The sequence below is a fragment of the Chlorocebus sabaeus genome, chromosome 15, assembly GCF_047675955.1.
Source record: "Chlorocebus sabaeus isolate Y175 chromosome 15, mChlSab1.0.hap1, whole genome shotgun sequence".
In the NCBI taxonomy this organism is placed as follows: Eukaryota; Metazoa; Chordata; class Mammalia; order Primates; family Cercopithecidae; genus Chlorocebus; species Chlorocebus sabaeus.
In genome coordinates, this window is record NC_132918.1 from 63058488 (window position 1) to 63084186 (window position 25699).

Sequence of the window (25699 nt, forward strand, 5' to 3'; positions counted from 1 at the left end):
TTAGTCTATTTTCAGCTGTACGTAATTAAGATTTGGTGCCTAGAAACAATGTAATTTTACACATAACTTTACTCACCATCAATCTGCTAAGAACCATGATTTTTTTTTTTTTTTTTTTTTTTGAGACAATCTAGCTGTGTTGCCCAGTGCTCACTGCAACCTCCACCTCCTGGGTTCATGCAATTCTCGTGCCTCAGCGTCCTGAGTTCCTGGGACTACAGGTGCATACCACCACACCCAGCTAATTTTTGGTATTTTTAGTAGAGACGGGGTTTCACCATGTTGGCCAGGCTGGTCTCCAACTCCTGACCTCAAGTGATCCACCTGCCTCAGCCTCCCAAAGTGCTGGGATTACACGTGTGAGCCACTGCACCCAGCCAGAACCATGATATTTTGAATTCAACTTAGTCTCAGGCGTCCATATCCCCAAAATATTCATCTTAACACTGGTACAGTTCTCTTCTGGAATAATGTTCTTAAACAAAAAACAACTCTCCTTGGAGCAAAACCTCCTCTTCACAAAGCAGCTAGGCTGCATTTCCTAACAGACAAGCCTTCTCCAACTAATACAATTACCAATATCAGGTTGTCTTTGTGTGAATGAGTGACTCATCAACATAGTTTTTTTAAAGAAGTCAAGCTCCTAAGCCACAATAAATATTAGTCGCATAGTATTAACTACTTTTACTAAACCACACAATTAAAACAAACACAAGCAAATTTATAATACCCTAAAGACCATGTACATCAGAAAACCCTAGACTTTTTCAGGACCTCAAATCTTAGCTGAACTCAGTCATAAGTAATGTGTTGAATTACATGTACTAAAAATGTCTAGTTCAACCTGGCATTTTTAGCAACTAGAATGCTGCTCAGCAGCACCTGTGATTTTCAGAACTTAAAGTGCAAATTTAATCATCCCATAAACATTAAATTATGTTTTGAAGAGTTTGGGCAATAGGAACAAATATTTAAAAAGAGAAAAAGGATAGTCTTTTTTAGTAACCAGAAAATTTGATCATGTAGGAAAACAAAGTTCACCTAAGCTTCATTTTATCAACTTCTATGATTAAAGATCAGGAAAGTATACTTCATTTTTAGGAAGCATACCAGTAAATATTAACATATATATATTAACATGCTCAATTGTGACTGACAAATATTATGAGACTTCTAAGTTTAAGGGGGAAATAAAGACTTTGTTAATATCCAATAATGCAATACAGAAATTATATTTATGCTATGTGTAATAACAAATGTTTTCACAATACTGAATAGACTTTCTCATACAAAGATGAAGATGCATTCACCAACTTACTGACTTCTGTATTATACTCTGAAAAAAATCAATAAATCATTTAAGCCTGCTCTCTAGTTCTAGACACATTTATCTTGCAAGTTGGCCTTGTCTAAGCTGTGATAGACTAGAAACAAATAAAGTAGGTCTCTCATTTCATGACTGCCCTACTGCCTACACCTCCCCTCTTCTGATAAAGTCAATCAGAAGCTCCTCAGAAGAGTCTAATTTTTACCAAAAATATTTTCACCACAAGTATTTTAGGGCTGCATACAGTGGCTCATGCCTATGATCTCAGGCACTTTGGTAAGCCAAGGAGGTATCACTTGAGCCCAGGGAGTTCAAGGCCAGCCTGGACAACACAGAGTGACACCATCTCCACAAAAAAATTAAAAAATTAGCCATCCATGGTGGCACACGTCTGTGGTTCCAGCTATTCAGGAGGCTGCTGGGAGGACTGGGAGGATTGTTTGAACCCAGGAATGCGAGGCTGCAGTGAGCAGTGATTGTACTGCACTCCAGTCTGGGAAACAGAGTGAAGCCCTGTCCAAAAAAAGAAAGTATTTTCATTTTCTCTTACTCAGACCTTTGGCTATCTGTAATATATATGAAACAAGAATAGGGTAAGTAATGATACTGCAAAAGAAAATTAATAATGATACTGGTGACTTTTTATAACCATTTTTAGAATATACAAATAAAAATTAGCAGCATAAGAAATGCTTAATTCAATATAATTAAATATGAGAGCATGTCCTTCAGGAGAGAAAACTTAAATATAGCATTTTATAATATTAAACCTTTACAAGGTTCAGTTGACAGGTTTTTAAAATAGTTTTGTTAGGATCAAAATATACACTTTGACAAAGAGGTCACTTCTATACTGAAAAAATAAAACAACAAAAAATAACCAAAAGCTAGTAAATAATATCAAAACTCCCAAAAAATGATTCCAATAAAACAGAAAATCCCAGCTCAAGATAGGCCCTGCAACATAATAAGAGGAAAAAACTGATAAGAAATGGCTTAATCAAATTCCTTTACAATAATTAGTTCAATTTTACCAAAGAGAATAATTAGCCATGGTTTAAACTAACCAGATATAGTTATCTGCTGTAACTATTAGATTAAAATCAGCTATTTTCCAGAATATCTCCTTTGAAACTAATATATGGATAACATCTCACAGAAGAAAAATGATCTAAAAAGTCAGATGACTATTTACCAAAAATAATTGTTAAACCTTCATTATGTACAAGAAATTTAAAGGTAGTATTAGATGAACATAACATCCATCAATATAAATTGCAGTTTAAAATATTTTCTCAATATCTAGTGTGCACTGCAAAAAAATTAACAAAAATGTCCTTATATAGTAGTGAATAAAATTGGAATAAAATCCTTTTTAAAGCTTTATATAATGACCTGTGGTGGCTTGCAGTCTCCCTCCAGCTTTTACTTCCAACTCAACATAAATTTGAATCCAAATTAGCAATCTTTCTGTCCTCATTCTAGTAACTTAATACACCTGGACCTAACTATAAAATGTTTTTTATTTCTGTATTTGAAACCTGCGGTTATCAGAGATTATGAAGGAAACAAACCAAGGTTGAGCTTAAAGAAAAAAAAAAAAGCTTCAGTACATTTGCAAATTCATAATGGGCCCTTTTAGTCCCCTATTCAGCATCATTCCTGCTGACTTCTGAAGAGATGCCAATTCCCTGGCCCCCTAGTACCCCCAAAAAAACCACACACACACCATAGGCTACAGTATCCAGAATAGAACCCACAGTAATCAAAAATAAAAATAACTGCTCACTTTTTGAAGAACAGGATTAACAGTCCTCCTTGTTTCTGAAGTTTACTAGAGGTTTTCTGTTATTAAAACACTGCATTTTAGGCAGTCCATTAAGAGCAAAACTACAGCATCATTTCAATAGATTTAGAAAAACTATTCTGACATTCAACACCACTCATGATTTTTTAAATTGAAAAAAAAAACTTTTTACTAGAACTAAAAGAAAACCACCTTAATGTGAACAAGGGAAATAAATGTATCTTTCCAAATTTCTACAGGAAAGATAATATACAATGATGACATATTAGAAGCACGGCCCTGTAATCAGGAGTTCAAAACCAGCCTGGCCAACATGGCGAAACCCCGCCTCTACTAAAAATACAAAAATTAACCAGGCATGGCGGGGCATGTCTGTAATCCCAGATACTAGGGGGGCTGAGGCAGTAGGATTGCTTGAACCTGGGAGGTGGAGGTTACGGTGAGCTGAGATCTTGCCACTGCACTCCAGCCCGGACAACAGAGCGAGACTCTGTCTCAAAAATAAGCAACAACAAAGAGTAAGACACAGATGCCCATCATCATCACTTTTAGTCAATTGTACTAAAACTTCAAGATAGCACAGTAAGATGAAAAAAAGAAACAAAATACATAATGAGTAAAAAGGGGGAAAAATTGCCATATTTTCTGACACGATTGTCACTTTAGGATACCCAAGAGGATCTACAGGCACTTTATTAGGTTTAGTAAGATAATTCAGAAACTTTGGCGAATATATACATGAAAATTAGGTCCCTGATTTTCATTTAGTATGTCTACTTTCCCTAATATTCATGATTATTCCTTTCCTTTTCATTTGTCTTCTTCAGTTGGGTTAACTCTTCGTTAAGAGTCACAAAATTATAATTACATAATGTATTAAATGCTAAAGTTTGACAAAAATGGAAATAACATTTCTCTCTCCCTTCTCAGAAGATCTGTTGTATTTTTGTTGCTTTCTACTCCTACATCAAATTGCTTCTGTAATTACAATAAACGTTTAGTTGCCATTTTGGCCAGATCATGGGAGTTTGGGGAGCAGGGGGATTCTAAAATACATCCAATATATCCTGTTTCTTCCCTAAATCAGCATAAACCAGTCACAAATCATTATTCTTAGCAAACCAGCCCAATTTACTTAGAGTATCACTTTGTAGCTGCCAAAAGTGAGAACTTTGCCAACTCCCCGCCCAGCTACGCAGCTTCCAGTGGTATTCCCACACTTACTCCTTACCATTTGTTTAACCAGTATTTTGCTTCCTAGATTTCAGAATCATCTGAAAATCTGTAATGTTTTATGACATGCTTCCAGAAGATTCCCACTGTTTATGTACACCATTCCACTCAAAAGGGCCTAATTACCATACTTTTCATTTCCTATCCCTAATTGTTTCCAATCCAAGATGGATTTTTGAAATTATCATTTACTTATTTCACATTTTATGAACTTTTTCAAAGTCTAGCAAAATACTAGTATTAGCTGCTTACTTAACTGGTCAAAAACTATCCCCACTTTCTGTATGGGACATCTGTCTTAACATTATCTTAAGAAGAGTACAAACTCCTTGTTATATGACTCCTACCCTTTTAGAATTAAGAAAAATGTTCTCTGAATGGTTCAAATGTGATGATTGTCCTTCCCCAAGCCTTCATATTCCTTGATTACACTGTTGCCCTAATAACCAGGACCTCTTTCCTAAAATTTTCTTCCTCTTGTTTCTATAATTTTTCTTTCCAACCACCAACCTGTCAGCTTCTGACTTTTCCTAATGTTAGCAATTTATTAACACATAGGCGTTCTCCAAACTCTATCTTTGGCTACCTGTTTTCTCACCTTATCTTTTGGGGGGGTTTGAGGAAGAACTTTCATAGCCTCATTCAAATTTCATGCCTTCAACTTTAACTTCAAACTTCAAGTTTCCCCAATTTGTATCTATAGTTCTGGCCTGGATCCCAAGACCCAGACCACAGCTGGCAAGTACACAACACCCAAGACAGAGGTTGTCAGTCGCCTATACACAGCCTTAAAGGACTTCTCAACATAGCCTTGGACAGTCAGTATACTATCAAGAGGAAACTAGGATTGAAGAAGAAACCTACTCACCACCTCCAATCATTCCCTAAATGTCTCCACCTGACATTCCATACCAGCACCTTATACTCAGTATCTCAAACACCTCATTATCTTTCCCCAAAACCTTCACTCTACATATGTCATCTTGTGGGGAAATCTTGTGATTCTTCAGTAATTCTCTCTTCCATACATTAGATTCAAGCTGTTGCCATTCTTACTGAATAACATTGTAGTATCTCTCAAATTTGTCTTTAATTTTCCAATATCATATCCTAACACAGCATTTAATATCTCTTGACTAAGCTGCTAAAACTGCTAGCTTCCTAACTAGTCATCTCATCTGGTATCTCCTCCCACTTTTTTCTTTCTGAGGCAGAGTCTCATTCTGTGGCCTAGGCTGGAGAGCAGAGGCATGACTATGGTTCATTGCAGCCTCAACCTCCTCCCAGGTTCAGGTGATCCTCTCACCTCAGCCTCCCAAGTAGCTGAGACTACAGGCGTGCTCTACCATGCATAACTAATTTTTTGTATGCTTTGTAGAAACAGGGTTTCACATGTTGACCAGGCTAGTCTCAAACTCCTGGCCTCAAGCAATCTGCCAACCTCAGCCTCTCAAAGTGCTAGGATTACATGAGCCACTGTGTCCAGCCTCTTCCCACTTTTTCAATCTTATTAAGTGCTACAAAAGTAATTTGATCTCTTACTAATAAGCACTCAGTGACCACCTAAATTCCTTATTCTTGCAATCAGTATCTTTAACAACATAGTTTAAGGTTACTTCTAATCTTACTTGTATGTTCTACGTAACGATGGCTATTACTGGTAGACTATATAGAGATATAAACCATAATGTTTCTTTTAGCAAAAAAGTCTCTCCTTTAAACTAGAGAAAATTGGGCCAGACATGGAGGCTCACACCTGTAATCGCAGCACTTTGGGAGGCCGAGGCAGGCGGATCACCTGAGGTTAGAAGTTTGAGACAAGCCCGGCCAAAATGGTGAAACCCCATGTCTACTAAAAATACAAAAATTAGCTGGGCGAGGTGGCAGGTGCCTGTAATCCCAGCTATTTAGGAGGCTGAGGCAGGAGAATCATATGAACCCGGGAGGCAGAAGTTGCAGTAAGCCGAGACCATGCCATTGCACTCCAGTCTGGGCAACAAGAGCAAAACTCCATCTCAATCAATCAGTCAATAAAACTAGAGAAAATGTGAGGGCATGGAAAGAGGAATTCAATAAAACTTGATAATGAAGTGAACAAAGACAATGAATGAAAAAAGAAAAATCAAAAACGAATCTTAAATTTCTAGCTTATCCAATGGGTTACACAATGATACTAAAAACGGGAGGTGTTTGGGGAGGGATTAGAACTTGTATTACAAAGTGACTTTGACATCTCAAAGTGAAAATGGATAGCAGATGGGCAGGCATAAATCCTGATTTCAGAAGACAAGTGTTGACTAGAGATGTCACTCTTACAATAAATGTAATACAGATGATACTTTAAGCCTCAGATTTGTTTAAAGATCTAAAACAAACAGAATTTAAAAGAAGACAGAATGGAATTTTAAAAGAAGAGGCCTAGAACATGTAGATGTTAGAAGTCAAGCAGAGAAGGAAGAACTAATGGAGAAGACTAAGAAGAAATAACCTGAAGAATGTGATATTGACAGAAGCTAAGAAGGAAAAGTATACTAAGTTGAAGGCAAGATCGGCAACGCTGAATGATATTAAGAGGAAAAGTAAGACGAAGATGGGTGGGGAGACAAAAGACCCATTAGATTTAGCAACTTGGAAGTCTCAACAGCAACTTTAGCTGGTACCTGCTTGGATAACTGAGAAACCAGAGTGGAGTGCTATCCTATAAGGAGTAACAATGGGAGGTGAGAAAATGAAGATGAAAAGGTAGCAAAGTAGAGATAACTCCTTCAAAAAAACCACCTGTAAAAAGAAACAGAAATAATATAGAGGATTCTATGTTATAATGCCTATAGAATGCTAAGAATAATGCATTATCTCAAGTAGTTCTATCTTTTCTACCATTGATAGTTCTTACCAAACATTATTCATCCACACTAAGTTCAGGAACAAGGCAGGGATGCCCAATACTACTCTATTCTGAATATATTTATTGATGAAATTAGGCTAGAGAAAACACTGAAAATATTAAGAAATAAGAATTGAAAAGAAAGCAGAGCACAGTGGCTCACCCCTAAGCCCAGCACACTGGGAGGCCAAAGCGAGTAGACTGCTTGAGCCCAGGAGGTGGAGACCAGCCTGGGCAACATGGTGAAACTCCTTATCTACAAAAAATAAATAAATTAGCTGAGTATGGTGGCGGATGCCTGTAGTCCCAGCTTCTTGGAAGGCTGAGGTGGGAGAATCACTTGAGTCCAGGGGGTCTAGGCTACAGTATGCCATGATCGTGCCACCGTACTCCAGCCTGGGTGACAGAGTGAGACACTGTCTCCAAAAAAAAAAAAAATTGAAAACAGAAAAAAAAAAGAAAAAGAATTGAAAAGAAGAAATAAAACTAGCCGAGGCCAGGCACAGTGGCTCACACCTGTAACCCCAGCATTTTGGAGGCTGAGGCAGGTGGATCACCAAAGGTCAGGAGTTCGAGACCAGCCTTGCCAACATGAGGAAACCCTGTCTCTATTTTAAAAAAAATACAAAAATTAGCCAGGCGTGGTGGCATGCACCTGTAATCCCAGCTACTAGGGAGGCTGAGGCAGGAGAATCACTTGAACCTGGGAGGCGGACGTGGCAGTGAGCCAAAATCACACCACTTCACTCAAACCTGGTGACAAGAGTGATACACTTAACTAAAAAAAACTAGTAGAGAAAATTATACACAGAAGAACTAGAAAAGAAGACATAAAACTATTATCAGATGACCTGAGGAAATACCTGGAAAATCCTAGAAAACTGAAAATAAAACTCAAGAAACAAAAGAATTCAGCAAGGTAGCAGGATACAAAATGAACATGAAAAAAAGCAGTCACACTTCTATTACAAATAACAGTTCATTAGAATACATAAGGGATGAGAAAGCCTGTCTGTTGGCTGCATAGATGTCTTCTTCAGAGAAGTGTCTTTTCATATCCTTTGCCCACTTTTTGATAGGGTTGTTTGGTTTTTTCTTGTAAATTTGTTTAAGTTCTTTGTAGATTCTGGATATTGGCTCTTTGTCAGATGGGTGGAGTGTAAAAATTTTCTCCCATTCTGTAGGTTGCCTGTTTACTCTAATGGTGCTTTCTTTTGCCGTGCTCTTTAGTTTAATTAGATCCCATTTGTCAATTTTGGCTTTTGTTGCCATTGCTTTTGGGGTTTTAGCCATGAAGTCTTTGCCCATACCTATGTCCTGATTCCCTAGGTTTTCTTCTAGGGTTTTTATGGTTTTGGGTCTAACATTCAATTCTTTAATCCATCTTCAATTAACTTTTGTATAAGGGGTAAGGAAGGGATCCAGTTTCAGCTTTCTACATATGGCTAGCCAGTTTTCCCAGCACCATTTATTAAATAAAGAATCCTACCCCCATTTCTTGTTTTTGTCAGGTTTGTCAAAGATCAGATGGTTGTAGACATGTGTTGCTATTTCTGAGGCCTCTGTTCTGTTCCATTGCTCTATATATCTGTTTTGGTACCAGTACCATGCTGTTTTGGTTACTGTAGCCTTGCAGTATAGTCTGAAGTCAGGTAGTGTGATGCCTCCAGCTTTCTTCTTTTTGCTTAGGATTCTCTAGGCAATGCAGGCTCTTTGTTGGTTCCATATGAACTTTAAAGTAGTTTTTTCCAATTCTGTGAAGAAAGTCATTGGTAGCTTGATGGGAATGGCATTGAATCTATAAATTACCATGGGCAGTATGGCCATTTTCATGATATTGATTCTTCCTATCCATGAGCATGGAATGTTCCTCCATTTCTTTCTGTCCTCTTTTATTTCATTGAGCAGTGGTTTGTAGTTCTCCTTGATGAGGTCCTTCACATCTCTTGCAAGTTGGATTCCAAGATATTTTATTCCCTTTGTAGTAATTGTGAATGGGAGTTCACTCATGATTTGGCTCTCTGTTTGTCCATTATTGGTGTATAGGAATGCTTGTGATTTTTGCACATTGATTTTGTATCCTGAGACTTTGCTGAAGTTGCTTATCAGCTTAAGGAGATTTGGGGCTGAGATGAAGGGGTAGGTATTCTAAATATACACTCATGTCATCTGCAAACAGGGACAATTTGACTTCCTCTTTTCCTAAATATCCTTTCTTTCTTTCTCTTGCCTGACTGCCCTGGCCAGAATTTCCAACACTATATTGAATAGGAGTGGTGAGAGAGGGCATTCTTGTCATGTGCCGGTTTTCCAAGGGAATGCTTCCAGTTTTTGCTCATTCAGTATGATATTGGCTGTGGGTTTGTCATAAATAGCTCTTATTATTTTGAGATACGTTCCATCAATACCTACTTTATTGAGAGTTTTTAGCATGAAGCGTTGCTGAATTTTGTCAAAGGCCTTTTCTGTATCTATTGAGATAATCATGTGGTTTTTGTCCTTAGTTCTCTTTATGTGATAAATTACGTTTATCGACTTGCTAATGTTGAACCAGCCTTGCATCCCAGGGATGAAGCCAACCTGATCGTGGTGGATAAGCTTTTTGATGTGCTGCTGGATTTGGTTTGCCAGTATTTTATTGAGGATTTTCACATCGATGTTCATCAGGGATATTGGTCTAAACTTCTCTTTTTTTCTGTGTCTCAGCCAGGCGTTGGTATCAGGATGATGCCGGCCTCATAAAATGAGTTAGGGAGGAGTCCCTCTTTTCTATTGATTGAAATGGTTTCAGAAAGAATGGTAGCAGCTCCTCTTTGTACCTCTGGTAGAATTCAGCTGTAAATCTATCTGGTCCTGGACTTTTTTTGATTGGTAGGCTATTAATTATTGTGTCAATTTCAGGGCCTGTTATTGTTCTATTCAGAGATTCAACATCTTCCTGGTTTAGTCTTGGCAGGGTGTATGTGTCCAGGAATTTATCCATTTCTTCTAGATTTTCTAGTTTATTTGTGTAGAGGTGTTTATAGTATTCTCTGATGGTAGTTTGTACTTCTGTAGGATCAGTGGTGATATCCCCTTTATCACTTTTGACTGCATCTATTTGATTCTTTTTTCTTCTTTACTAGTCTTGCTAGCAGTCTATCAATTTTGCTGATCTTTTCAAAAAAAACCAGCACTTGGATTCACTGATTTTTTTGAAGGGTTTTTTATATCTCTATCTCCTTCAGTTCTACTCTGATCTTAGTTATTTATTGCCTTCTGCTAGCTTTTGAATTTGTTTGCTCTTCCTTCTCTAGTTCTTTTAATTGTGATGTTAGGGTGTCGATTTCAGATCTTTCCTGCTTTCTCTTGTGGGCATTTAGAGCTATAAATTTCCCTATACACACTGCTTTAAATGTGTCCCAGAGATTCAGGTATGTTGCGTCTTTGTTCTCATTGGTTTCAAAGAACATCTTTATTTCTGCCTTCATTTCGATATTTACCCAGTAGTCATTTAGGAACAAATTGTTCAGTTTCCATGCATTAATGCAGTTTTGATGAGTTTCTTAATCCTGAGTTCTAATTTGATTGCACTGTGGTCTGAGAGACAGTTTGTTGTGATTTATGTTCTCTTACGTTTGCTGAGGAGTGCTTTACTTCCAATTATGTGGTCAATTTCAGAATAAGTGCAATGTGGTGCTGAGAAGAATATATATTCTGTTGATTTGGGGTGGAGACTTCTGTAGATGTCTATTAGGTCTGCTTGGTGCAGAGCTGAGTTCAAGTCCTGGATATCCTTGTTAACCTTCTGTCTCATTGATCTGTCTAATATTGATAGTGGAATGTTAAAGTCTCCCATTATTATTGTGTGGGAGTGTAAGTCTCTTTGTAGGTCTGTAAAGACTTGCTTTATGAGTCTGGGTGCTCCTGTATTGGGCGCATATATATTTAGGACAGTTAGCTCTTCTTGTTGAATTGATCCCTTTACCATTATGTAATGGCCTTCTTTGTCTCTTTGGATCTTTGTTGGTTTAAAGTCTGTTTTATCAGAGACTAGGATAGCAACCTCTGCTTTTTTTTACTTTCCATTTGCTCAGTAGATCTTCCTCCATCCCTTTATTTTGAGCCTATGTGTGTCTCTGCAAATGAGATGGGTCTCCTGAATACAGCACACTGATGGGTCTTGACTCTTTATCCAATTTGCCAGTCTGTGTCTTTTAATTGGGGCATTTAGCCCATTTACATTTAAGGCTAATATTGTTATGTGTGAATTTGATCCTGTCATTATGATATTAGCTGGTTATTTTGCCCATTAATTGATGCAGTTTCTTCATACCATCGATGGTCTTTACAATATGGCATGTTTTTGCAGTGACTCGTACCATTGTTCCTTTCCATGTTTAGTGCTTCCTTCAGGATCTCTCATAAGGAAGGCCTGGTGGTGACAACATCTCTCAGCATTTGCTTGTGTGTAAAGGATTTTATTTCTCCTTCACTTATGAAGCTTAGTTTGGCTGGATATGAAATTCTGGGTTGAAAATTCTTTTCTTTGAGAATGTTGAATATTGGCCCCCACTCTCTTCTGGCTTGTAGGGTTTCTGCTGAGAGATCCACTGTTAGTTTGACGGGCTTCCCTTTGTGGGTAACTCGACATTTCTCTCTGGCTGCCCTTAACATTTTTTCTTTCATTCCAACCTTGGTGAATACGACAATTACGTGTCTTGGGGTTGCTCTTCTCCAGGTGTATCTTTGCGGTGTTCTCTGTATTTCCTGAATTTGAATGTTGGCCTGCATTGCTAGGTTGGGGAAGTTCTTCTGGATAATATCCTGAAGACTGTTTTCCAACTTGGGTCCATTCTCCATGTCACCTTCAGGTACACCAATCAAACGTAGATTTGGTCTTTTTACAAAGTCCGATATTTCTTGGAGGCTTTGTTCGCTTCTTTTTACTCTTTTTTCTCTAAACTTGTCTTCTCGCTTTATTTCATTAATTTGATCTTCAATCACTGATAGCCTTTCTTCCACTTGACCGAGTCGGCTATTGAAGTTTGTGCATGCATCACGAAGTTCTCGTGCCATGGTTTTCAGCTCCATCAGGTCATTTAAGGTCTTCTCTACGCTGTGTATTCTAGTTAGCCATTCGTCTAACCTTTTTTCAAGGTTTTTAGCTTCCTTGTGATGGGTTCGAAGATGCTCCTTTAGCTCGGAAAAGTTTGTTATTACTGACCTTCTGAAGTCTACTTCTGACAACTCGTCTAAGTCATTCTCCATTTATCTTTGTTCCGTTGCTGGCAAGGAGCTGCGATGTTTTGGAGGAGAAGCAGTGCTCTGGTTTTGAGAATTTTCAGCTTTTCTGCTCTGGTTTCTCCCCATCTTTGTGGTTTTATCTACCTTTGGTCTTTGATGTTGGTGACCTGCAGATGGGGTTTTGGTGTAGATGTCCTTTTTGTTGGTGTTGATGCTGTTCCTTTCTGTTTGTTAGTTTTCCTACTAACAGTCAGGTCCCTCAGCTTCAGGTCTGTTAGAGTTTGCTGGAGGTCCACTCCAGACCCTGTTTGCTTGGGTATCACCAGAGGAGGCTGCAGAACAGCAAATATTGCTGCCTGATACTTCCTCTGGAAGCTTCGTCCCAGAGGGGCACCCAACTGTGTGAGGTGTCTGTCAGCCCATACTGGGAGGTGTCTCCCAGTTAAGCTACACGGGGATCAGGAACCCACTTGAGGAGGCAGTCTGTCCATTCTGAGAGCTCAAATGCTGTGCTAGGAGAATCACTGTTCTCTTCAGAGCTGTCAGACAGGGACATTTAAGTCTGCAGAAGTTTCTGTTGCATTTTTTTCAGCTATGCCCACCCCACAGAGGTGGAGTCTACAGAGGCAGTAGGCCTTGCTGAGCTGCGGTGGGCTCCACCCAGTTCCAGCTTCCCGGCCACTTTGTTTACATACTTAAGCCTCAGCAATGGCGGACACTCCTCCCTCAGTCAGGTTGCAGCCTCACTGTTAGATCTCAGACTGCCGTGCTAGCAGTGAGCAAGGCTCTGTAGGTGTGGGACCCGCTGAGCCAGGGATGGGAGAGAATCTCCTGGTCTGCTGGTTGCTAAGGCCATGGGAAAAGCGCCTTATTTGGGCGGGAGTGTCCCGTTTTTCCAGGTGTAGTCTGTCACAGCTTCCCTTGGCTAAAAAGGAAAATCCCCAACTCCTTGCACTTCCCAGGTGAGGTGACGCCCCACCCTGCTTCAGCTTGCCCTCCGTGAGCTACACCCAGTGTCCAACAAGTCTCAGTGAGATGAACCAGGTACCTCAGTTGGAAATGCAGAAATCACCCACCTTCTCTGTCAATCACACCAGGAGCTACAGACCGGAGCTATTTCTATTCGCCCATCTTGGAAAGGAACTTTTTCAAGAAAGTCTCTTTTAAATAGCAATTTTAAAAAGTAAAATATTTAGGAATAAACAGCAATGTTCAAAACCTACATAAAGAAAAATAAACATTCTTAAAACATATAAAAGTAGGACTGTGCAACTGAAAAGAAATATCCTGTCCTTGGTTAGAACATCTCAACATCAATAGGTCACAAACTTACAAATCATAAAGCTTTTCATGGAGTTAGACAAGTTGATACTGAAGTTCGAATGGAAAAAGTTCAAGAAAAACTGGGAAATACTGAAAATAAATAGAGGGGACTACCTCATTAACACATACTACAGGCATTAAAACATACTATAAAGCCTCTATAATAAAAACAGTGTAGGACTGCTACATGAACAGGCAGAAAAGTGCAAATGAACAGAAAGTCCAGAAATAGATTCCACTACAGATAGAAATCTAATCTCTGTAAAGGTTATATATTAAATCATTAGCACATGTATAGTCATTTTAAACAATAGACAAGAAAAAAAGATAAAATTCAATGTTTCTCACATCATACATAAAAATAAACTGCAAATGGATCAGAGATCTAATTGTAAGAAAACTACAAGTATTTTTAAAAGCGTGAGGGGAGGGTGGGGGCAGGAGAGAGGGATTCCTCCTAAACTAAGAATTCATAAAAGGCTTTCTCACTAGGACTAAAGTACAAATATAAAACTTTTGCAGGACAAAAATACATCAGAAAATAAATAATAAAACAGGTAACAAACTGGAAGGAAACATTTGCAACATATATCACAGATAAATGCCTAATATCCCTACAAAGAACTTCTAAACTGAGGGGGAAAAGTCCAAATATCCTATGGAAAGTGGCTCTTACACATATGAAAAGACATTCAACTCCACACATAAAAGATGAATGCAAATTAAATGTATCCAACATTCCATTTCTCACCTATCACTTGGCAAAAATTGAAGTTTCACAATGCACTCTGTCTGCAAGGCTGTCGGGAAATAGGCACTCTCATACACTGCAGTGTGGGAAGACAAAATGTTACAGCCCCCATGCAGGGGACTGGGTAATACTCTAATACAACCATGTAAGTATTTGCCCTTTGAGCCTTTTTGTTGTTGTTGTTAGCAACAAAGTCTCACTCTGTCACCCAGATTGGGTGTAATGGCTCTATCATAGCTCACTGCAGCCTTGAACTCCTGGGCTCAAGGGATCCTCTCAAGTAGCTGGGATTACAGAGGCAAGTCACTGCACCGGGCTTAGTATTTGCCCTTTCAACCAGCAATCCCATTTTCAGGAATTTGCCCTGAAGATACACCTCTAAAACTATGAAAATAAATATCACTGCAGCATGTTTGTAATTGCAAAATATTGAAAACTACTTAAATGTGCAAGCATAAGAGATTGGTTGAATAAACTATGGCACACACAAAGTAGTAAGCACCTGCAAAAACGAATAAGGAAAATCTCTACAAACTGGTATGAGGTAATTTCCAAGAGATACTGATACATGAAAAAACTGAACTGCAAAAGAACATACATGCTACTTTTTAGGTAAAAAAAAAAAAAAAGAAAGAAAAGAAAAGAGACATAAATATCTCTGCATATCTTTATAAAAATGAGTAAAGCCCAGAAAACAATAAAATTGGTTTCCTACAAAGTATGAGGTGGAATGCGGAGGACGGAGTGACAATTTTCTGGTATTTTTTTTGTACAGTTTTACTTTTTGGAAAAGTAAGTAATTTTCTACCTATTCAAAAAATTAAATCAATAAGGATATAAAGAAAAGGGGGCACAAAAGCTGAAAGAAAACTAATACGAGTGAACTATATTCCAAATTAATATTATAACCACACTTAAGGAATAAGGAAGAAAGAACTAAATAATTATGAGAATAGTATTTGGTTACATATTCACAGGAATGAGTACAGAAAGGAGGGAGAACTTCAAACAGTTTTCAAACTTTTTTGGTGTATTTGTTTCTTATATGATTAACCAATTTTGAAACTGTTTTAGATCTATTATTTAGTTGAACAAAAGAGTAAATGTGTTGATACTGTTGGAAGCCAAGGTTCTCACTATGAAAGATGGGACATACAAATATGAGAAGCAAGCAAGAAAGAAACCTGCATGGATGGATTAGAATTAGAGAAACTGGTGTATCTCTAAATAAAAAACAATATGCAGATGTATGTGTCCACATATGTTTTTCAATATGCATTTGTGTATATAGGTATAAATGTAGATGTATATGTATATATAAAGCTTATATATTTCCTACCTCTCTCCTCTAAAAGGGCCTAAAAGCCAAGACCCAGTACAACACACTAGTGCCAAGATCTTGTTCGCTAATATTATTCCCCACTAAAAACAATCAGAGCTTCTCAGAGAAATGACTGCTTCCAAAGCTGGGGGAGAACATATAAAAGATAACCCTGCAACAACTTCTTTTGTCAGAAATTAAGGAAGCACTGAAATATGCGATGGAGGACTGTCATGCACTTCAACTAATCAAACCTGGGCAATTTGAGTACCAAAATCTCTCTGACTTCTAAGGCTGTTTGGTCTTCCCAATCTTACCTTTTGAAATTCTGTCCCATAATTGTCCTTTCCTCTGTTTCCCCTACCTAACCAGAAACATCCATCACTACAGTTGTGTCCTGTCTCTAGCACTCCATGATACAGTATTCTGGCCAACTTTTTTTTTTTTTTTAACGAATCCACAAAGAAAATCCTGTGTTCTGGATTCCAATTCTTGTACATTTATCAGAATGTACTATCCTCACAATAAGCAACTAGAGGGCAGACTGAGTATTTTTCACTACTGTTTGCCCAAGGCCAAGTACAGAGCCTATTCTTTATTAGCAATTCGGTAAAAATTTATTCAACTGAAATGTTTAATTTATTCCATTGCTCATGGTTTTCCTCTTTCCAGCAAACACTAAGAATAGTCAATTTTCTCTCTTTCATTCATCCATCAAATCTGACTGGGATCAGTTCTATGCTCACTTTCTAATTCAGCAGTCACCAACTTTTTTGGCACCGGGGACTCGCTTTGTGAAAGACAGTTTTTCCACGAATGGGGAGGGAGGTGGGGAGAGATGGTTTCGAAATCAAACTGTTACACCTCAGATCATCAGGCATTAGATTCTCATGAGGAATGAGCAATCTGGATCCCTCGCATACACAGTTCACAATAGGGTTGGCACACCTATGAGAATCTAATGCTGCTGCTGATCTGACAGGAGGCAGAGCTCACCTGCTCACCATTCACCTCTTGCTGTGTGGCCCCATTCCTAACAGGCCATGGACCAGTCTTAGTCCATGACCAGGGCGTTGGGGACCCCTGTTCTAAATGATGACTGCTCAATCACTCCAATCCTCAAAAATGTCTGCATCTTTAGTCCCTTCAGTACACAAGAGTCATACCAGTACCATTTATATGTAGCAATATTAGAAAGTATGTTTTATGTGGCATAACATCACAATTTCAGAAGTTGTCCATATCTCTTATTTTGAGTAAGATAAATAAATGTGGAAAGAAGTCAGTTTGTGCACATGTTAAAGGAAAAAATTTAAAAGATTGTTTGTTTGTTTTGAAAAAAAAAAAAGGATGCTATAGTCAAGTAAATTTGGGAAATACTGAATTAAACTAAGTTACACCAGGTTCTCAGGTCTTTTAATACATCAGCATATAATGGGATTCTCTTATGGGAAAGTATTCAGTGCTTTCCAGATTTATGTGACCATGGGATCTTTACATTCCAAGCATCTCCTAGAAAAAATATATCATAGAACACACTTTGGAAATGTTTACTACACTATGACTGGCAGAAAACATCTTAAGTATCTGTGAACATGAGAAGATGCTGCCATGGCCAAAAGAAAACACCTGATTAATACTACCAGGGTGACATGAAGCTTTCTACATAATATACAAAGTAACTACTGATTCAAATTGCAACTGCTTAAAGACCAAAAGCTTATGAGTTCTAAATTAACTATCTGTCTACTCCTGGGCCCCCACTAAAATTCTGGTGTGAGTTTCCACTTCCTCTTCCAATTCTTGAACTACAGATAACCAACTCCACTATGAGCACCCCACAATTACAACACACATACACACAGAAAAAATGAGAGGTCTGAATTATGGCAGTGCTTCTCAGAGTTTAATATTCATACGAATGACCTAGGAATTTTGATGAAACACAGATTCTGATTTAGTGGGTATGGGGTTAGGCCTGAGATTGTGCGTATCTAGGAAGATCTCAGGTAACACCAACACTGTTTATGTACAGACCATAGTTTGAGTAGTAACTGTATAATGCATATCAGGACAAAATGTTGAGGCCTCTAACTCATATCCAATGGCTATGTCTTCCAAACTACTTTCCAAAGATTTAATTCTTCCATCGGAAAACAATTAACTTTCATTCATTTATAAAAACAGAAACTGTACACAAAACTGAAGATACACTTAAATCCCTATTATCTGCTGATGATTACGTTTTACTAGAAATGGCAGTTTCCTGCAGAGAGCCATAAAAGTACAATTATCTAAAATCATTTTTAATCTAAATCTTCGTTCTACCTCTACTTCCAAATGCCCATACCAACACAGAAACACACTGACTTTCATGGCAGCCAGGAACTGTCTCCAATTTTACTGACTTACAAGGCTGCAATTGTAGGCCCTGCCCCCAACCAAAAAAGACATGTATAAAGCCAGCATCTTTCTCAATGATTTACTAAAAGCAGCAGCTCATTTTAATAAAACCATCCTAAAACATAAAATTGATTGAACCAACTGCTGTGTTGGGCATACACAACAGCTGATCAAAATCATTCAAGAATTTTATTCTTACAGATTTTCTTTCAGGCTTTGAGAATTTTTCTCCCATTCCACACTTTTATCTTGATATTGATATCACTGAAATAAAGAAAAAAAAAGGGTCTTTAAATCTATGAAAGTTTTTAAATACAAAGTAGATCAATTCAAGAAAATATTTTAATAAACTGACTCACATACAACTTAATGTACACACAAAAGCTAATAACCACTTTTCTAGAATGTAATTTGTGTAACAAAATTAAGGGTTTATACTGAGTAACCTCTTACAATGTCAAACAGTTTGTGTGGCTTTTCCTAGGCACAGCATTGTCATTTAGCAAAGTATTACAAAATTACACAAGACATATTACCCTCATTCCTTAACAAGGAAAACTTTGTAAAATTAGATAGAAATTCTCTTTATGCTTCTTGATATTAAACACTGAGATTTTAGTTCACTAAAACATAAAGTTACTTATTTCTTTGCATGTTACATGATGCCTTTATTTGACTTTTTATAATTAAGTAATTTTAGAGTATTTTTGTCACAACGAAGGACAAAGATAAGCCAACTGTTTAGATTCTTCTCCTTTATGTTGTGTCTTTGATCACTAACAATGCTGCGTGAACAGCCAACAGAAGGCTGACATTTCATAAAATATGCAGTGATAAAAACTAATACTGTAGCATCTGGGAGTGATATATAAAATGCAGAAATACACCTAATAACTGTGATCTTAAATTACAAGTTACTAAAAGCTAAATAAAAGGCATACCTAAGAACAAAAAAATAGCAAGATTACAAAAGGTTTTCTTATACCTCTCTTTCTAAAAACAAAGTTTTTAAAATAGTTTAAGTCCATTAGACTTTTCCTACTACTCTACAACTTAAAAGCCCATTACTTTCTAAGAACAGGGTATCTGTACCATACACCTCTCAACAACTGAAGAACATGTTACAAAACCACCAATGAAAGACCCTGTTCAAAATGCAGAGGAAGTTTTTCTTCTCAGATACTTAAAAATGTTATAACTGCTAACGAAGTAAAACAACACATAACTTTTATGACAAGATGCCAGAGAGAATGTCTAAAATAAAATTTAAAGTCCATAATAATCTAAACAAATATACTCTTAATACCAGTATTAATACATCCTTTCACAATCTAAGCCTTAAAGGCCTTGATAAACCACAGGAAGCAAGTAAAATGTGCTCAAATATGTTTAAATAATTCTACCTTTACTACTAAACATTTGTTTTTTAATAGTAAGAAGCAGGGAAATCACACAATAAACATAATCCTTTATTTTTACTTTTGAGAGCAAACATTTGAATTTATCTTCATAGCATTTGGTTTAATAGTCCACCTATATCCATCAAAATCACAGTCCAGCGGAAGTATCTTATTGTTTTTTTTAATATGTATGCTAAAGGGAAATGAAAAAACAAAGGCCATATTCAGCACTTCAAGAACTCTGAATTACACTTTGACTAAAGAAAATACACATTTAAGTATGTAGGAAGCAAGTGTCCTTGTGCTTATAATTAGCATCTGATTTCAGGGATTTTACTATTTAAGGCACACTCACTGCCTGTTATTCTTACCATGGCTTTTTATGTCACTTAATAGAGATAAATATTCTCTTCCCTTCTCATATTTACATCAATGATATTGAATTTTTCTAAAGCTGTTAAAATAGGCTAAACACCCATCTCAACATCACTCTTCATCTCCAACTGGACAAAGAATGGCATTACAAGACTGAGAACAGAGAAGGCATATTTACATTCATAATGTTCCTAACTGTAACATTTATGTAAATTATGTTTTTATATTTGCAAATACAACAATTTTTAGTTTCACTGCATATTTTGCCATTCTTTCAATATTAACTTGCTATGGTTATTACAACCTCAAAAAATCATGCCTATGAAATATGACATTGTTCAAGCCACTAGAAAAAAACACCTGAAGCTAAAATAACATATCTAAGAACAACATATCTACCTTTAATCTAATCTTATTCTCCTACAAAAGATAGCTTTAGTACATTAACTAAAAATTCCTAATTGAGTTTAGAAAATCTTCCTTTTGGAATTATTTTCATTATCTTTTAACTATTTCACATGAGTTTACATATCACATAAATGACATAAAATTCACTATAATTCTTTTAATGTCAGGTACCTATTAATCATTCTTTCCATTATGTTGTCTACTGAGTTTACCCAGATATACAGCATTACGTGTATTTAGAAGAATTAAGTTGGACCATTTGAAAACCTACACTTTCAAGAATAATTTACCCTATCAAAATTTATTTGTGAAGTAAGAAAAATTATAAATACCAATGACAGCAGAGGGAAAAAACAAAGGCAATTTTCTAGGTTTTCTGATTGTCAAAAAAAATGACAAACCACATTCCTCAACTGTAACTAAGTAGGTAATTATGAAATTAGCTGTAGAGCATCTTTCTCTTCCAGAATATAAAGTCCATGAAAGCTGAGTCCATACCTTTGTTGTTTAACTTTTTAATCAATGGTGCTTAAGTGTAGGCAACCAATTAAGATTTATGGGAAAAAAATAAGTGGGCATTTGTAATGAACTGTACTTGGCTAAGAGAGATTCAAAGAAATATAACATGGTCCCTGCTTTCCTAACACTTAAAATCCAGTCAGCAACACAGGACCTAGACCCAAGTAAAACACAAAAGCAAGTAATAGTACAAAATACTGAACAGGAAGTGCTTTGTGAGTAGCAACAAAGCAAAACAGGAATTCAGATGATGGTGAAATCACAGTAGAACCACTGCAGAAAGACTTCACAGAGGGGGCAAGACAAGAGCTGAAAGTTGGAAAAAAGTACGTTAAGATTTAGTGGCCAAAAAAAAAAGTAGAAAGGACATCATAGAGTAAAATGCAGAAAAGACATAAAACACTGAGAAATGGAAAAGGATATGCCAATATAAAAATATTCTCAGTATGTTGGGACTATCCTGACAAAAATGAAAGCATTTTTGTTACAGGCCAGTGGAGGAAAAAACTAGCACAAATTTACGAGAGAACCTCAAATACCAGGCTGGAAAGTCTAAATTTCAATCTCTAGGCAAAGTGGGGCCAATGAAGGTTCCTAAGCAGGAGATTGTCTGGGTAAAAGCAATGCTTTAGGAAGATTAATCTGACAGCAATGCACAGGACAGATTTGAGGATAGCGGGATACAAATTAAGAGACTTCTAACGTATTCCAGGAATAAGGCTGCAGAAGAGTCATCTAGGCTTTTGAGAATGCTATAGAACTGGCAGGAGCAAAAACTACTAAGACAATACATTGACTAATGAGATATAATGGGTAAGAGAGAACAAGACAAGAAATTCTTAGATCTAAGATAAAGAGCCTAAAGGATAACAGGAGGGAACAAAGAATGGCTGGATCTGACTGGAGCGAACAGGTCAGTGGCAAGACGATGCTTCCGGTTCCAGACATTCACTGTGAGGGGACAGAGAGATGGAAACATAAAAATGAGATCAAATGTAGAGCTATATATTTTAGAGTTCTCTGTGAATATGTAATAGTTTAAAATCTTGAAAAGAAGGGAAGAATAAAGGGCAGAGGCTGAAAATTATACTACACTAACAAAATCTATAAAATACACCTGAGGAAATTAACTAAAGTCAAATAAAATGGAATGACTAAGATAGTTCCAGTCCAGAAGGAATAACTCAAAAAAAGAGAATACAGGCCCATAAGAGAGTGCTTGCAAAAACTTTACCCAACATTGTTAAACAAACAGGGTCTTAGAATGTACTGCAAGGAAGAATAACTTTAAATATTCTGGGGTGTTTTTTTTTGAGAGAGAGGCTATGTTAGGATATTAACGAGAGACAAAAACTAAGTATCTGAGGAAACTAAAAAACTTTTAAACATATAATTTCTTATTGTTTTGTTTCACTAAAAGAAAAAGCTAGAACATTTTCCTTTTAGAAAGTCCTGATTCCATATTACATGCAAAGTAAATGTCCATACAAGATTAAAAGAAAAACACTTTCATGTGCTTTTTATGCTTTATATATCAATTATATTCACTTTCGTATTTTTTCGCATCTGCATTAGCTCTTATTACTACTCTCTCAAGTTTAGACCAGTATCCATATAAACTATACACTATATTTTTATATTTCTTAAATGCTATAAAATATTACAATGAGAAAAAAATCTAACAAGTATCGTACCTATTTTTAAAAATACACACACTCAGCCAGGCACGGTGGCTCACGCCTGTAATCCCAGCACTTTGGGAAGCTGAGGAGGGTGGATTACCTGAGACCAGGAGTTTGAGACCAGTCTGGCCAACATGGCGAAACCCCTTCTCTACTAAAAATACAAAAAATTAGCCAGGCGTGGTGGCAGATGCCTGTAATCCCAGCTACTTGGGAGGCCAGGCAGGGGAACTGCTAGAACCCAGGAGGTGGAGGCTGCAGTGAAGCCGAGATCACGCCACCGCATTTCAGCCCGGGCAACAAGAGTGAAACTCTGTCTCAGGGGAAAAAAACTAACACACACACACACACACAATTTTTTGCATGGTACAGCCTACAGTAGAATATAGAATTCACAGGGAAAAAAAGAAATCAGGAAAAGCCCCACTCCCTCCCGCTACTTCACCATGGGCCTAAAACAGAAAATAACAACAGAAACTTCAAGAAAAGAGACCCAGCATGAAACAGAAATGTAAATGTAAACTAAGGCTTTAGAAAAACGTTTTCCAGAGTGTAACTTTATCTGAAGAACCCTGGGAATGGCTGAATTGTATCAAGATTTAGAATTCCAATGGAAAGGTTAAAGCTTTATAATGTATAATCTTTACCATCATACATGAAGAAGAGAGATGTTCATTCACCAGCACAAGGAATTGTTCTGATAACTTATATGAATGTACTCACTGTACGTGGGTGTCTAACTCTACCAAAAGATATTTAAGCTAACCAATAAGTCAGATATGTTCTTAAAAATGCTAAGTGGTTGTTTATGTGTGTTAGATTTTCTCTATGGCATATTAATGTACTTTTCCTGTATAATATAGTGAACTCAGTGATAATAAATATGTGGTATGTCTGCCGCCTACATTTTCACTGACGGCACATGGAGTGTAAAACTGGCACTGTAAACTGAAAAGAAAGAAATTAACTGTAGAGGTATGTAGCATTGGTTTTATCTTATGTATTACTAAATCTAACTGTAGATGGCTTATTAAATTAAGGACACAAGTGTATATAAATTAGCAAGTATCAAATATCGATTTAGCTTATTAAAATAAAATATAGAAAAGAAAATTGGTCTTTTTTTTTAGGCTGTCCAAAGAACAAGTTAATCCATTTGAATATAAATTATATTCTGTGCTTTGGGGAATTCCAGACTACAAATTTAGGTTGAAGAATAGACATAAATGGTAATTTAGTCACTAGATACATATAAAATACATAATTGTTGTCTTTGATTAATGTAGTATAATCTAATAAACAAAAAATTTCAAAAAAGTAAAATGAAAACATTCGAATACTTTATTAAAAGGCAGCTGTGCTAGTAAAATTGTTTCTGTAACAGCTGTTTAAATAAATGTAATGCCCAGTTTATTCTTTAGTATAAAATAAAGTCTAAAAGGTAGAGGGAGGAAAAAAGGCTGTCTTAATTCCTCTTCTTCACATTTTTTGTATTTTTTTTTTTTTTTAGTAGAGATGTTTCACCCTGTTAGCCAGGATATCTCCTGACCTCGTGATCTGCCCACCCCAGCCTCCCAAAGTGCTGGGGTTACAGGTGTGAGCCATGGCGCCCGGCCCCAAGATAATTTTAAAACTTATATAAAAGAATATTTATATAACCTTGGAATGTAGCCGAATTTCTAAGGATGTTTTAAAGTAACAAATATGACTATGCAAAACTTTAAAACACTTGTGCAATGGGAAAAAAATCACCATAAATAAATATGAAATATAGACAAACTGGAAAAATATTTTTCTCTTATATAGCAGACCCAAAGTAGATATTCTTTTTTGTTGTTGTTGTTGTTGTTGTTTTTTGAGGCGGAGTCTCACTCTGTTGTCCAGGCTGGAGTGCAGTGGTGCGACCTTGACTCACTGCAAGCTCCGCCTCCCTGGTTCATGCCATTCTCCTGCCTGAGCCTCCTGAGTAGCTGGAACTACAGGCACCCGCCACCACACCCAGCTCTTTTTTTTTTTTTTTTTTTTTTTTTGTATTTCTAGTAGAGACGGGGTTTCACTGTGCTAGCAAGGATGGTCTCGATCTGGACCTCGTGCTTCATCCGCCTCGGCCTCCCAAAGTGCTGGGATTACAGGTGTGAGCCACCACGCTCGGCCAAATATTCTTAATATAAAAAGACTTTCTACACACTAATACAAAGATAGATCATTACCTCAACAGAAAAAAAGGACAAGAAATGAACAAAAACAAGTTTTTAAGGGATATATAACAAGTTGCGCAAAGAAATGCAAATAAAAATAAGTTAATTTCCTCCCAATTGATGAAGACAAAAAACACGGACAATATCCAGCAGTGGCAAGAGCATGGTCATTCATACGTTATCACGTACCACTGGCGAAAGGCAAACTGGAGCATCTCACTGAGTGGTAATTTAGAAATATGATTCAAAATGTTAAATGCACTTAATCTTTGACCCAACAATTTCACTTGTAAAACTTATACTGAAAAGACAAGTGCACAAAAATGTATATACAATGATCCCACTTACAACATTACTTATTGGAAACAATCTAAATGGTTACTATTAGGAAATTAATTAAGCAAATTATAGTACATCTACTCAATGAAGTTTATTAAGTAGTCATTTAAAAGGATGCCATAATGCCACAATTATTGACAAAGGAACACCTGCGATGTGAAGTACTTTTTACTTTCTTCTTTTTTTTTAATACTATTGACATGTTCTACAAAGACTCATGCATCTTATTTTTTAACAGCTATATCGAAACATGAATATGCCATACAATTCATCCACTTGAAGTGTACAATTCAATTGATTATAGTATATACAGAGTTGTGTAAGGGTAACCACAGTCAATTTTAGAACATTTTTATTACTCAATTCCAAAAATTACCCCATACCCATTAAACAGTCACTCATCTCCCACCAATCCCCCTTGCCCGGGCAACCCCAAAACTGCTTTTTTTCTCCATAAATTGGTCTACTGTAGCCATTTCATATGAAAAGAATCATCTAGTATA

The 25699-nt window shown here is 36.8% G+C and overlaps 1 protein-coding gene across 11 annotated transcripts in view; it reads right to left on the bottom strand.

The window, feature by feature from the left end:
• The window catches only part of TBC1D5 (TBC1 domain family member 5), a 567416-nt gene that overhangs the window by 444165 nt on the left and 97552 nt on the right, over positions 1–25699 (bottom strand). For 8 of the 11 annotated variants that reach the window (XM_073023630.1, XM_073023626.1, XM_073023629.1 and 5 more), the window contains exon 2: positions 18475–18539. The exons of the other annotated variants lie outside the window; for them this stretch is intronic. The gene's annotated coding sequence lies outside the window, so the exon portion shown is untranslated. The remainder of the gene's footprint in view (positions 1–18474; positions 18540–25699) is intronic. 11 annotated transcript variants of the gene reach the window in all.